The 14,350-nt window shown below is 41.6% G+C and overlaps 1 protein-coding gene across 5 annotated transcripts in view; it reads left to right on the top strand.

The window, feature by feature from the left end:
- LOC100564981 (protein FAM163A) overlaps nt 1–14,350 on the top strand; it is a 161,063-nt gene that overhangs the window by 29,667 nt on the left and 117,046 nt on the right. The window contains exons 1-2 of one of the 5 annotated variants that reach the window (XM_062977750.1): nt 2,187–2,588; nt 4,133–4,248. The exons of 3 other annotated variants lie outside the window; for them this stretch is intronic. The gene's annotated coding sequence lies outside the window, so the exon portion shown is untranslated. Of the gene's footprint in view, nt 1–2,186; nt 2,589–4,132; nt 4,249–14,350 lie in introns of those variants that run through there. One more of the 5 variants, XM_008108918.3, reaches the window with a different exon arrangement.

Raw genomic sequence — 14,350 nt, 5'->3', positions numbered from 1 at the left:
CAACAGAATTACGTGGGTTGGATTATGTGGCCTACGGTGGTATATGGGCTGACATAGACTAACAGAACCCAGATATAGCATAGTTCTCAATAAGGATCTGAAAGTGGTCTCTCATTAATTAATCCTCCTCTCCATATGCTAATGAGCAGAAGTAGGTCTTTAGTTGTTTTTTGAAGGAGAGGAGGGAGGGGGCCAGCCTTATTTCTTTAGGAAGGGAGTTCCAGAGGTGGGGGACAGCCACGGAGAAGGCCCTCTCTCATGTTCCCACCAGCCGCACTTGAGATGGGGGTGGGACCGAGAGCAGGGCTTCCTCCTCTGACTGCAGTGCCAGGACTGGTTTGTAAGAGGAGATGTGATCGGTCAAGTAGCCTGGACCCGAACCGTTTAGGGCAGGGGTCCCCAAACTTTTAAAACAGGGGGCCAGTTCACGATCCTTCAGACCGTTGGAGGGCCGGGCTATAGTCGGCCACCAAGCAATAATAATTAATAATAATTAATAATAATAATAACAATAATAATAACAAAGAGGGTTGGAAGAGACCCTTTGGGCCATTTAGTCCAACCCCCTTCTGCCTCTGTGCACCAAAAGCACAAGCAAAGCATCCCTGACAGATGGCCACCCAGCCTCAATGTTAATAATAATAATAATAATAATAATAATAAAGAGGGTGGGAAGAGACCCCTTGCGCCATTGAGTCCAACATCCTTCTGCCTCTGGCACCAAAAGCACAAGCAAAGCACCCCTGACAGATGGCCACCCAGCCTCAATGATAATAATAATAATAATAATAATAATAATAATAATAAAGAGGGCTGGAAGAGACCCTTTGGGCCATTTAGTCCAACCCCCTTCTACCTCTGTGCACCAAAAGCACAAGCAAAGCATCCCTGACAGATGGCCACCCAGCCTCAATGATAATAATAATAATAATAATAATAATAATAATAATAATAATAATTAAGAGGGTTGGAAGAGACCCTTTGGACCATTTAGTCCAACCCCCTTCTACCTCTGTGCACCAAAAGCACAAGCAAAGCATCCCTGACAGATGGCCACCCAGCCTCAATGTTAATAATAATAATAATAATAATAATAATAATAATAATAATAATAAATCGCACAGGCAGACTACAAACAGAGACACAACTATGTGGCCCAAATAATTCATTGGAACTTATGCCTCAAGTACCACCTCCCAGCAGCAAAGAACTGGTGGGATCACAAACCTGCAAAAGTCTTGGAAAATGAGCACGCAAAGATACTGTGGGACTTCCGAATCCAGACTGACAAAGTTCTGGAACACAACACACCAGACATCACAGTTGTGGAAAAGAACAAGGTTTGGATCATTGATGTTGCCATCCCAGGTGACAGTCGCATAGATGAAAAACAACAGGAAAAACTCAGCCGCTATCAGGACCTCAAGATTGAACTTCAAAGACTCTGGCAGAAACCAGTGCAGGTGGTCCCGGTGGTGATGGGCACACTGGGTGCCGTGCCAAAAGATCTCAGCCGGCATTTGGAAACAATAGGCATTGACAAAATCACCATCTGCCAACTGCAAAAGGCCACCCTGCTGGGATCTGCACACATCATCAGAAAATACATCACACAGTCCTAGACACTTGGGAAGTGTTCGACTTGTGGTTTTGTGAAACGAAATCCAGCATATTTATCTTGTTTGCTGTGTCATACAACGTCGTTGTGTTGATGGTAATAATAATAATAATAATAAAGAGGGTTGGAAGAGACCTGTTGGGCCATTGAGTCCAATCCCCTTCTGCTTTTGTGCACCGAAAGCACAAGCAAAGCACCCCTGACAGATGGCCACCCAGCCTCAATGTTAATAATAATAATAATAATAATAATAATAATAATAATAATAAAAAAGAGGGTTGGAAGAGACCCCTTGGGCCATTTAGTCCAACCCCCTTCTGCCTTTGTGGACCAAAAGCACAAGCAAAGCATCCCTGACAGATGGCCACCCAGCCTCAATGTTAATAAAATAATAATAATAATAATAATAATAATAATAATAATAATAATAATAATAATAATGGTTGTAAGAGAAGAAGAGACCCTTTGAGTCATTTAGCCCAACCCACTTCTGCCCTTGTGCCATGGGGGCCGGATAAATAGCTTCGATGGGCCGCATCCGGCCCCCGGGCCTTAGTTTGGGGACCCCTGGTTTAGGGCTTTAAAGTTAATGATCTTTACTTGCTGAGCAAAGATTTGGCTCTGGACTTTCTACACTCAGACTTCATTTCATTGTTAAGCTGGTTCCCAGAATGGGGCCATTGATCCCTTTTGATGCACACTCACTAGTAACTAAGTACCATTGAACTCGGGTTGGCTTCTGAATCTACATGTTGAGGGCTGGAACATCCTGCAAGCTGACTGCACTGACCTCAATGCTAGTTTCACCAGGGATTCTGAAAACTACAGCTGAATGTTCTGGCGACATTGGAATTAAATGTAAACTGCCATCACCAGAGAAGCCTGATGCAGTGTTACATGCAGGGCAGCCAGAGATGTTTCACTGCCTGACATAGAGGACAGTTCGTTCACACAATCCCACATTCAGAAGGTGATGACTAAGCTGTTAGCTGGATCTGACATCAGCAGTGGTGACATCTAGGCAAACACAGTGACTGTAATTTGTCCTGAAACTACCTACTTGCCACCACTTCTGTTCCCTCTCTCTTTCTTACTCCTCGTCAGCATCTGCTGCTGGAGACAGAGGTCCATTGCTATGTTTTCTTAGAGTCCTTCCACACAGCCATATAACCCAGAATATCAAGGCAGATAATTCACCATATCTGCTATGAACTGGATTATCTGAGTCCAGACTGCCATATAATCCAGTTCAATGTGGATTTTATATATTTACTAGCTTGGGGACCCGGCGGTGCCCGGGTTATTAGAAGAAGGCATTGTTCGTTTTGAGATGTTAGGTAATATCAGTTAGGTTTGATCCAGATCCATAGTTGGCTGGGTTCAGTGCTGTCTGGATAAGAGTGACCTACAACTCCCAGATTCCTAAGGCAATCACCCCCAAACCTTGCCAGCATGCATAGTTGGCCATGTTGGGTCTTGTGAAAGTTTGGTCCACATCTGACATCAGCTGGGTTCAGTACTATCTGGATGCAGATGAACTACAACTCACAAATCCAAAATCCATTCTCCTAAACCCCTGCATTAAGTTCAGTTGGTCATGGGGCTTTTCTGTGCCAAGTGTGGTCTCGATCCATTATTGCTGGGGGTCACTGTTTCTCTGGATGTAGGTGAACTACAACTCCCAAAATCAAGGTCTATTCCCACTAACCCCTGCAGTATGTTAAATTGGTCATGAGGTTCTCTGTGTCAAATTGATCCTGGTCCATTTGTTGGTGGGAGTCACAGTATCGCTGGATGTAGGTGAACTACAACTCCCAGAATCAAGATCTATTCCCACTAACCTTTGCAGTATGTTCAGTTGGTCATGGGGCTTCTCTGTGCCAAGTTTGGTTCCAGTCCATTGTTGGTGGGGGTCACAGTATCAGTGAAGGTCCCATAATCCGTGGCAAGTTTGGTCCAGATCTATCGTTGGTTGGGTTAGCAGTGCTCTCTGGATGTAGGTCAACTACAACTTCTGTAAATCATGGTGAATTCTCCCCTAATCTCTTGTTCAGTTGCTGATCAATTCCTGTGTTGACTGTGTGCCATAGGAAAGGATAGGAAAGGGTTGAGGGAGTGGCAGTGGGCAGGGTCATGCAAATTGAGGAACCCATTCTGGATGAAATTGGGTAATTTAGTTGATTAATTAATTGATGGTTACTCAGATGTTAACAAACATCTTTGAGGATTTTTGATCAACAAAAAACTTACCTACAAATAATCTGAAAAAGTGCAGGATTTTCTCTGACAATTAAAAAAATAGGCATGTCTACAATTGCAGGCAATTCCTGCAATTCCTTTCCTACAATTCCTTTCATGTTAGGAAGAACAGCTCGCCTGAAAGGTATATCAGCAATCATCCGGGAAGAGGGGGGGGGGGGTGTTAGTGATTTTTTCCCCTTTGGCATATTTTTTTCAGTATTATTTTTATTAATTAATTTACTTAATTATTTATCTCATTTTCTATTTTTGCAGCTTCATTCTGCATGACTGCCTAGAAATGATCAAGTAAAGTGAAACAGATCTGAGTGAACAATTGAACTCTTACCATTGAACTCAATGCGACTCACTCTTGACTAACCATGCAGAAGGTTAGTCTGTTTGGCTCGTAAGGACTAAACTATACATGGCATGTGTAATGTGTGCAATCATTTCTTTTCTTAAAAAAGAAAACCACTCTAAACCGGTGGGGTGGGGTGGGAGGGAGCATCCCAGAGTGTGTGCAAGTATGGGGACAGGGATTTGGGTCCGTTGGTCACATCACAGTGGTGAGAGGAATCAAGTTTACTTATCTGTTGAGACCTTTGCTTCCATTGCAAACTATCTTATATGTAACAATAGTCTAAACCCTATTGCTAGGCCCAGCGGCAATACATCCATTTATATCACCACTGGTGTAGATCTCAGCACTTCAACAGGTCCACTCTACATGGGATTAGCAATTGGATTTGGTCTATTATTACTACTTTGGTAACGATTTCAGAGTAATTCTTATTGCATTCAGTGGGGCTTCAAAGTCAACACATACAGTGTCAGATTACAAAATTCAATCAACTCTTTAATCAGATAAGGCTCCCAATAAGAACCAGAGGCATTGTTGAACTAGGTTGCTGTGAGCTTTCTGGGCTGTATGGCCATGTTTCAGAAGCATTCTCTCCTGACATTTTTCCCACATCTATGGTAGGCATCCTCAGAGGTGTGAGGTCTGATTCCAGCCACGAAAGCCTTTCACAACACATTGTTGAACATTTTGGAGAAGGTTTTATATTATTTGAAGGCAGATCTGCAGTCAATATCTGTACATCCTTTGTTGTTGTTGTTCGTTCAGTCGCTTCCGATTCTTCGTAATCTCATGGACCAGCCCGCTCCAGAGCTCCCTCTTGGCCGTTGCCACCTTCAAGGTCAAGGACCGGCTCCTTCAAGGTCAAGCCAGTCACTTCAAGGATACCATCCATCCATCTTGCCCTTGGTTGGCCCCTCATCCTTTTTTCTTCCATTTTCCCCAGCATTATTGTCTTCTCCAAGCTTTCCTGTCTTTTCATTATGTGGCCAAAGTACTTCATCTTTACCTCTAATATCCTTCCCCCCATGAGCAGTTGGGCATTATTTCCTGGAGTATGGACTGGTTGGATCTTCTCGCAGTCCAAGGCACTCTCAGAATTTTCCTCTAACACCACAGTACACTCTTAGTACAGCATAAATACACCAGCCTGGTTGTGCTGAATGCAGTTGATTGAGCACATCCTTGAACTCCTCCATTATGCAACAAAAAATTAGTTCCCTCACCATCAAGTCATAAGTGGAATAGATCGGGATGAGTAAGTTAGCTGGCAGAATGACTGACTGTACTAGGGACTACACTTACACAGCCCATAAAAAGTGCAATCACTTCTGTAAATCTTCTTACACTAGTATAGTGTCTCAGCAGGATTCCAGCCTGAATAGTGCCTTAGCAAATCTGTATTTATAAGTCTTTTTTGCTGAGGCAATGTAAATGGACATTTGCAGAGGACACCTAGTACACAAGAAAATGGGGTGATTTACTCTGACTCTTCTATAAATTCTTCACAGCAATTTTTCACTGAGTGTATTTGTCCCCCCGAAAGTCTTTCTTCTTATCATGGTGGCAAGCTGAGACAAAAATGGATAAGGATGGTTTCAGGTATTTACAGGAAGGATTGCAGAATCCTTTTGCTGTCTCTTCATTTTCTGCTATAGTATCTGGTGCTATTACATGCTCTTTCTATTTTCAAAAGAAGGGAATAAAGAGGACCTGAAGCGACTATAAACCAGTCATCTTGGTATCAGAAAGCATTCTCATACAGTCAGTCTGTATGCACCTAGGAAGGAATGCTGTGATTTCAAAGAACCATTCATCAGTTTTTCAAGATACTAAAATACTTTAAACATATTAACAGGTTTGGTAGATCAAGGAGGTACTGTGATGTAGGAAGTCTTGATTTCAACAAGGCTTCTAATAACATTCCCCATTATATTCCTTTTTATAGGCAAGTAGAACATGAGTTTGATAATTCTACTTTTAGGCGGATTTGTAACTGGTTGTCACATCATGTCCAGTGAATGTTGCCAGTGGTTCTTCCTCTTCCTGAAAAGAAGAGATAAGCGAGGCACCACATGATTCTGTCCTGAGCCTAGTGTTTTTTGACATCTGAATAAATTACTTGGATGAAGAAATACTTAGCAGATTTTCAGATAACACGGAAATGGGTGGGTTGCTAATACCCAAGAAGAAGAAAAAACAGGATTCAATGTGTTCTTGACATATTAGTGATTGGGACAGGAACAAACAGAATGAATTTCAAAAAAAAATGTAAAATTCTATGTGGTCAGAGGAGCAGATACACAATATAGGAAACACAAATACAGTGGCACATGTTTTGGCAACAGTTGCCAGAAAGGGTCTACAGATCTTAGTAGACTACTGGCTAAATATGTAGTATACATATGTGAAGTAGTGGCAATACCACCTCCCCCCAAAAAACAAAACCCCATCCCAAACAACCCCCAATAAAAACAGCCTAATATACAGTGGGACCTCTGCTTAAGAGCATCCCAATTTAAGGGCATTTTGATTTAAGAGTTGTCACTCGGCCTAGGTTTCACTTTGGCAGAAGAGCAATGTTTTGAGTTAAGAGCCATTGCTCAGCCCAGGATTTGCTTTAGAGTAAGAGCAGCATTTTGAGTTAAGAGCTAGCACCAGAGGGAGTGCAAGCATGAGAGTCCAGGGCTTTAGGGTTTGAAGAGCAGCCTCATGCTTCTGGGCCTCATGCTCTTGTCCGCTTTGGGAGATTGCTGTTCACTTTGCTCTTGTCTGCTATGAGAAACTTTGGGTTAGTTGATTTTTGTGTGATTTTTATTCCTGGTATGTTTGGCTTCATGAAGAGAGAGAGGGAGTAGGAGTAGGAGAGGGAGGGAGGCTGGAATTAGTACAGTATGAAGAAAACAATGCTTCTGCCAGTTCTCTTTGTGCTTCTTTGCCACAACCTTGTGCTTCTACCACTTTAGAATTGATCTTTTTTATTGTTCCATGTGATTGTGCATTTTTTCATGTCAGAAATGACTTGAGAAACTTACTCAAAGTAAAACCTACTGAATTTAATGAGACTTTCTTCCAGTTCCATATGTTCGCACAGGTACAACTGTGCCAATATTGGGGTGCGCTGCCATGTCCCTCTATTATCAAATGGCGCAAAAACCTCCAGAGTATCTTTATCCACTCAAACACTGGAAGCAAGGAGATCGTTCAACCGGTTTATTTGATAAAATCACCCTGCTGGGTGAACAGAAGAAAGTGCCAGACACAGCTCAGTTTTATGGTCAACAATTTGAGCATGCACAGAGGCTATTTTCATGCTATTTTTTAAAAAATTCATACTTCATCTCTATCTTTTCCTTTTGTCCCCTTCTGGCACCGGTTCTTATCAGTATTCCTGCACCTGCTTTTCTCAGCATCTGATTACCCTTCCTATGTCTCTTCCTCCTGTGCTTCTTGTTACCAGGCATTTCCCTTTTGAACTTTTCCCTTGTCTGAACTCTGCTTTGGCTGATAATTTTCCACTTTGTCCCTTCATCAATCCAACATGGGAATTTTAATGAATGAATCTCTAATTGTCGTACTCTAGTGCTGTCTTAAGGTATGATTCAGATATCAAGAATTATTGCTCCTTTGTGTTTGAATTAAGAAGTCAGGTGTCACAATCTCAACACTCCCCATTTGAGCTAATTTTTAGATATTTGATGAGGGGATGCTCCAGCTGCTATTTTTTGTTTATTTGCTTTTGGTACTACCTAAAAGTTGTAGAAAGCTTGCATACTTTGTATTTTGTAATGGGATTGCCCACTATGAATTTGGTAGTGATTGCTATTTGTTGTTTATCATCTCAGAAGAGACATTTATCCTATGAGAAAAAGAAGAGAGGAACATCTCTTTTGGCTCTGCCTGCCATCAGTAAATTATAAAAAAAATGTTTATTTTTAAAAATCTGCTGCCTGTAGAATCAGGAGCATGGTTTTGATCAATTTTGCAGTTATTTATAGTTATTTGCAAGTCAGCTTCAACTTATGGTGACCCTGTGAATGAGAGATTTCCAAGATGCCTAGTCAGCAACTGGGCAGTAGCTTTCTTAACTGAATCAATCCACTAGCAGTGCAGCTTTCCTTATTTCCTTCTGCCTTTAACTAGCATTAGCATTTATTACTACCATTATCCATGTTGATCAACTATTCTATTTTAAACAATACATCTTCATCTGTAACTAATAAAATACTCTTTATGTCTTTGGGTTAAAAGACTATACAATATTAATTAACTGCAAGAATTTAATGCCAAACATTCTACCTAAATGCCTCCTTTCCTTTCCTTTCCTCTCCTTTCCTCCAGTTTCTTTCCCTCATCAATTGGAAAATCAAGTTGCATGCTGTAAAAAGCTATGTTTAAACTGATAATTTAATCTCCACATCAAACTGTATTTTTAAGATTGTCCTGATAACATAAATACCAGTTCTTGCAAAACAGCATCTATAAAAAATGGAGCCCCCGATGGCGTAGTGGATTAAAGCCTTGTGACTTGAAGGTTGGGTTGCTGACCTGAAGGCTGCCAGGTTCGAATCTCACCCGGGGAGAGAGCAGATGAGCTCCCTCGATCAGCTCCAGCTCCATGCGGGGACATGAGAGAAGCCTCCCACAAGGATGATAAAAACATCAAAACATCCGGGCGTCCCCTGGGCAACGTCCTTGCAGATGGCCAATTCTTTCACACCAGAAGCGACTCAGGTTGCTCCTGACATGAAAAAAAATCTGTAAAAATGTTTTTCACCAACTATTCCAGAAGCACGATTTTCCTCAACAGGTATTCCTTTCAATGGTATTGACATATCCTGGTCAGAACTGACGTAAGAGCTTCAACTAAAAATCTTGGATTATATTACTATGTATTCAAGCACTGTGTCACTAGAGCTAAATCAGCATGAAACAATTTTTAAAAGTAGAAGCACCGGAGAAAAGTATCACATTAAACAGAACATGACTTGCATTTCCAATAATGTCATATGTGTGATTGAATCCCTCTCCCCAATGACCTTCAAGATAAAATTTTAGAATCATAAATCAGCAATCACAATAAAAAGGCTTTATTTTATTATTCCTTTGAAGGGTTCACATTGATGATTAGCATTATAGCCCCCACTATACTCTTGGGTGGAAGAGGCTACAGAACTTGGCATGCATTCCTAATATAGTGTCACTTGGCTTCTGTAAAAAGGAAGGCATGCTGTGTTTACATAATGTTTTGTGAAATGAATCCAAGAGCAGACCACTGAAACTTGTCCATATTACCTTCTTGAAACCTGAAATGGAATCCCTAGATACCATGACTCAAGGGTTTGGACCAGGTGGAGTGCTGTGGATGTAGTAGACCTTAATTTCAAGTAAGGCTTTTGACAAAGGCTCCCATTCTATTCTTGCAGACGAGCTAGTAAAATGTGCACTGAAGAGTCCATTACTGTTAAATAGATTTTTAGCTGGATAGATTAAACCAAAAGAATGCTCACCATGATTCCTCCTGGAGAGAAGTGCCTAGTGGTATGCCCCAGATTTTTGTCCTGGCCCAGTGCTATTCAGTGTCTACCTGGACAAACATTCATCTCCCACATTTCTCTCAGCCTGCACTTCTAACACATTCTCATGAGAACTGATAACGCTTTCTCCAGTGTCATGGGAACTGCCAGGAGATTCCAAAACAACTCTCTCCAAATGACTTGCACAGTGGAATAGAGGGCATACTTATCAGATTTGGAGATGACATCAAATTAGGACAGGGTACAGGATTAGAATTCACAATGACTCGACAGATTGGAGAGCTGGGCCAAAGCTAACAAAAAGAATCACAATAGTGAGAAATCTAACATGACATATTTAGACTGGAAAAATGATATGAACAAGTATAGGATGGATGATACCTTTCTTGGAGCTAGAAACATTTGTAGACCACAAACTGAACACAAGTCAACTGGGTGATACAGTGGTCAGAAAAGATAAAATAATTTTAAACTGGATCAACAGGAGCATAGCATCCAAATTAAGGAAAATTATAGTACAACAACAGTGGCCAGATTAAAACTGGAATAGTTTGTCTAGTTCTCAGCACTGCATTTCAAAAAAGTATACTGGCAAGCTGAATGAATTCTAGAGGAAAGCAACCAAGATGGTGAAAAGTCTGGAAACCAGACCCTATAAAATTGATTAGGAAATTGGGTGTATTTAGCTTGGCAAAGATATAAGTAGGATGTGACATGATAGCTGTCTAGGTATATCTGAAAGGATGCCATGTAGAATACAGAGTATGTTTGCCTTCTGCTGATCCAAAGACTACAACACAAACCAATGGATTACAACCCCCCCCCCCCCACAAATTTTCAACTAAATGTTAAGAAGAACTTGTCTTGGAATGCTGTTCAAAAATGGAATAGGCTTCCACAGAGGGCCGTTGACAGAAGCCTCGACCGCAAATACTAGCAGAGCATTAATCAACAGTCTGATATCAAGCCAAGAGTCCAGCAGAGATGCAAACACTAACAGCATAACACAAATAGAGAAGCCAAATGTCTGTCCCATGGTGATGAGCTGATTACCAGAGTGTCTAGAGTACAAGGCTGAATCAGAATCCACAAGCCAAGGTCTAGGGTAAGTCCAGGGTTCAGGAACACAAGATAGCAAAAGCCCAAGATTGTAGTTTCTAGAACAGACGTTGCAGCCAGCAACAAGATATCACCCCTGAGCTCCCTAAATCCTAAATTCACAGGTGTTACCTGTTGCTGGCTTTCTTCTCAGTTAATCTCAAGGACCTGCACAGATGAGACCTCTCTTTTTGCAGGTCTATGAAAACTGGAACAGTTAACTCTTCCTCAGCCTGCTCAGAGGAACTTGCTTGCACTTGCTCTGCGAACTGAGAAGTAGTAGCTCCTTCCAAGGCTGCTGCTTCAAAGCTGGGCTGAGGGAACTGCTGTGGACTGCTGGGCTCCAGCTCAACTGCTGAATCTTCCACTAGCATCTCCTCATCCTTGTTTTCCAAGCTATACACAATGCTAGTGAATACCGATTTTCATAAGTAGGAAGCAACTTGAAGGTACATCACCATCACAACCACAACAGCAAAATGTGTTTATGTCATATGTTGGGTTATTGTTTATATGCTTGGGTTGGGGGATCTTTTTATAGAAAATGGAAATCTCCATAACTTTTTGGGGATTTTATGATCTTTGGAAAGGCATGACCTTGTTAGAAGTCACAGCCTTTTGGAAAATGATGCCATAACCTTTTGGGAAAATGGCATTCATTCAAGGCAATTAGGTTTCTCAGTTGTTAAATGGATGTACCTCTTTGAACTGTTAAGGACAAAGATATGCCAATGCACAAAACACACACATATATAGCAAAGTTTCAGAAGTGTTCTTTTTTTAGTTTCCCCAAAACATCTACTCTCCCTTGAAATAAACAGACTTCTTTAAAAGTAACATAGTTGGTTTACTCAAAAACTTTATGTATCAGAATACAGGTACTTTGCATATCAACTCAGTTACAAATAGGATTTGAAGTAGGTAACAAAAGTAGGTTTCTCTGTGTAGGTAACACAGGGCATTTTTCTTGAATCCACAGTCCTTAGTCCAAAGCATATCTCTGATCTGAGAGTCTAATAGAGTCCGTTCTACATTGAAAGTCTAATGGCTTCTGTACAGCATTCTGATCTACTAACTTCTAAAAGCATGCATCAATTTCTACTGAAGTCTCTAAGCATGCAGTTTCTGCTAGCATCTGAAAGCAAACTGTTCCTACAAAGTCTAAAAGCATACTGTTTTTAAAATGGAGTCTGAATCCTGAACAATCCCAGATCTAATCATATGATCTACAGCCCCTCCCACAACATAGAGTTAAGGTAAAACTGTATACCAATACACTCATATACAATATAGTAATCAATCTGAATCATATACATAACAAATAACTAGTGGAGGCTTGACAAAGGTTGTCATTTCCAACAATGTTGTGTTTTGTATCACGTACAGTGTTCCCTCACTTATCGTGGGGGTTACATTCCAGGACTACCCACAATAAGTGAAATTCTGCGAAGTAGTGGCACTATATTTATTTCAATATTTACACATTTTATTAGTAGTTAGGTGACCTTTCTCCCCTTTGCAAGCCTTCTTCCGGCGCTTCTTCCTCTCCAGCACCTGCCAGTTTCCCTTTTGTGCATGCGCCTCCCTTTTGTCGACATCCAGAGTGGCCCAGCTGGACGTTGACGAGAGGAAAGGCGCATGCGCAAAAGGGAAACTGGCACCTTTTGCGCATGCGCATCTCTCAGAAAAAACCCGCGAAGCAGTGAGGGAGCGAAAAGCGAACTGCAAGTAGGGAAGGGAACACTGTAGCCTTGATTTTTTTTTTTTTACTTTTGTTTGCCACCTTGAATCCCACCCATGGGGGAAAATCGGGATATAAATAAAATAATAACAGTGTGGAAGAGAGAATTTCAGCAAATGTTACTTGTGTGACTAGGGATACCTGCTGAAATTTTCTCTTCTACATAGTGATTAAAATATTGATTATGGTACTTCACTTGGCAGCTCTACCTGAATAGGGTTGGCAGAGAAGTCAGGACAAAATTGGCTGGACAGTTAATACACTTCTTTCTCTTGCAAGTGCCTTCTTACCTACCTTACCTATTATTATGTCCCCAAATAACTGCTTCTTTTCTGCTTTCCTTTGAAAAATTAAAGATCTCCTATCCAGGCCCTGATCAGGTAGACACTCGACTTCAGCACATTTGTCACCATAAATGTTCCTGGATTATTCCAGCAACTTTGTATTTATTAGGGTTGTGCATTTGTATGAAATTGCTTACCGTTCCTGTTTGTTTCATTCGTTTGGCCCCATTTCCATTTCCGTCCACTGCTTATGGAAATGAGCGCCTATACAAATAGGTTTTTCTGGAAAAAAAACCTTTTCAGGCCTTGGACGGCAAGGCGCCAGGCCCTGCAAGCCGGGCCTATGAGCATCGAGTGCTCGATGCCGCATAGGCACTGGCTGCCGGGCTTACCGTCGAGCACTTGAATATAGTCCCAGCAGCCAGGGCCTACGAGCATTGAGCGCTCGATGTCTCCTAGGCCTGGCTCATAGGGCTTACAGGCGAGTGCTGAGCGCTCAATGCTCATAGGCCCTGCGGGCTGGACCTATAAGTATTGAACATTTGGTGCTCGACTGTAAGCCCTGCGAGCCGGACCTGCAAGTCATCAAGCACTCGAGGGCTCATTGGTCTGACTTGTAGGGCCTACAATCAAGTGTTTGATGCTTGATTGTATGCCCTGCAAGCTGGGCCTACAAGACATTGAGCGCTCGATGCTCGTAGGCCGGCAGGCAGGGCCTACAAGCATTGAGCACCCGGCAATTGGCTGAAGGCCCTGCGATGAAAATCAGCCGACCAAGCAGCTACCATTCCCCCCTTCCTTTCCTTTCACTGTTTCTTTTGTTCCCATGGGATTGTACCATTCTGTGAAATCCCAATGGATGAAACTGTACAAAACCATGAAAGAAACAGATGAAACAGGATTCGAGCCCAACCCTAGTGTCTGTTGCCTGGTTTAGCAGGGCTAAACCATGCAATCAATAGAAGATACTCTGTAGGCAATCACTATTGCGGAAAAGGCCACACTGCGTTGATTTATAACATTTTACAACCATGTTTTGCAATACGTTGAGTGCAGCATGATGAGTGGGGAATGTGAGCTCCTTCTATACTACTGATATGAATAATTATAAAGCCTGTTTTTAAATCCGTATAAAAAGTAGGAGGTCAGAGAGGAAAAGTCATTTTCCTTTCTTTTTGCCTACGGTGCCAAAACTCTTCTTAGACAGGGACAGCATAACTCAGTTTCTGGCTGTCTCGCTTTAGGGGACATGAGTAAATGATGGCCATAATAAAACTGTTACTGAGCAAGATTATTTAATATTAGAAATCTGCTCATGCCAATTTCCTGTGTCTCTTTACGTGAGTAATGATGAGACTTTTACCTTTCCTGCAAGCATATAGAAATATATGGAGAAAACAATAGGGGCATGTAATCTCTCTCTCTCTCTTTCTTTTCTATTTCAATCTGAGTTCCTCTTCTGTGGAGTTTGGG

Source organism: Anolis carolinensis, chromosome 4 (genome assembly GCF_035594765.1).
Source record: "Anolis carolinensis isolate JA03-04 chromosome 4, rAnoCar3.1.pri, whole genome shotgun sequence".
Classification (NCBI taxonomy): Eukaryota; Metazoa; Chordata; class Lepidosauria; order Squamata; family Dactyloidae; genus Anolis; species Anolis carolinensis.
This window is presented reverse-complemented; position numbering and strand designations above follow the sequence as displayed.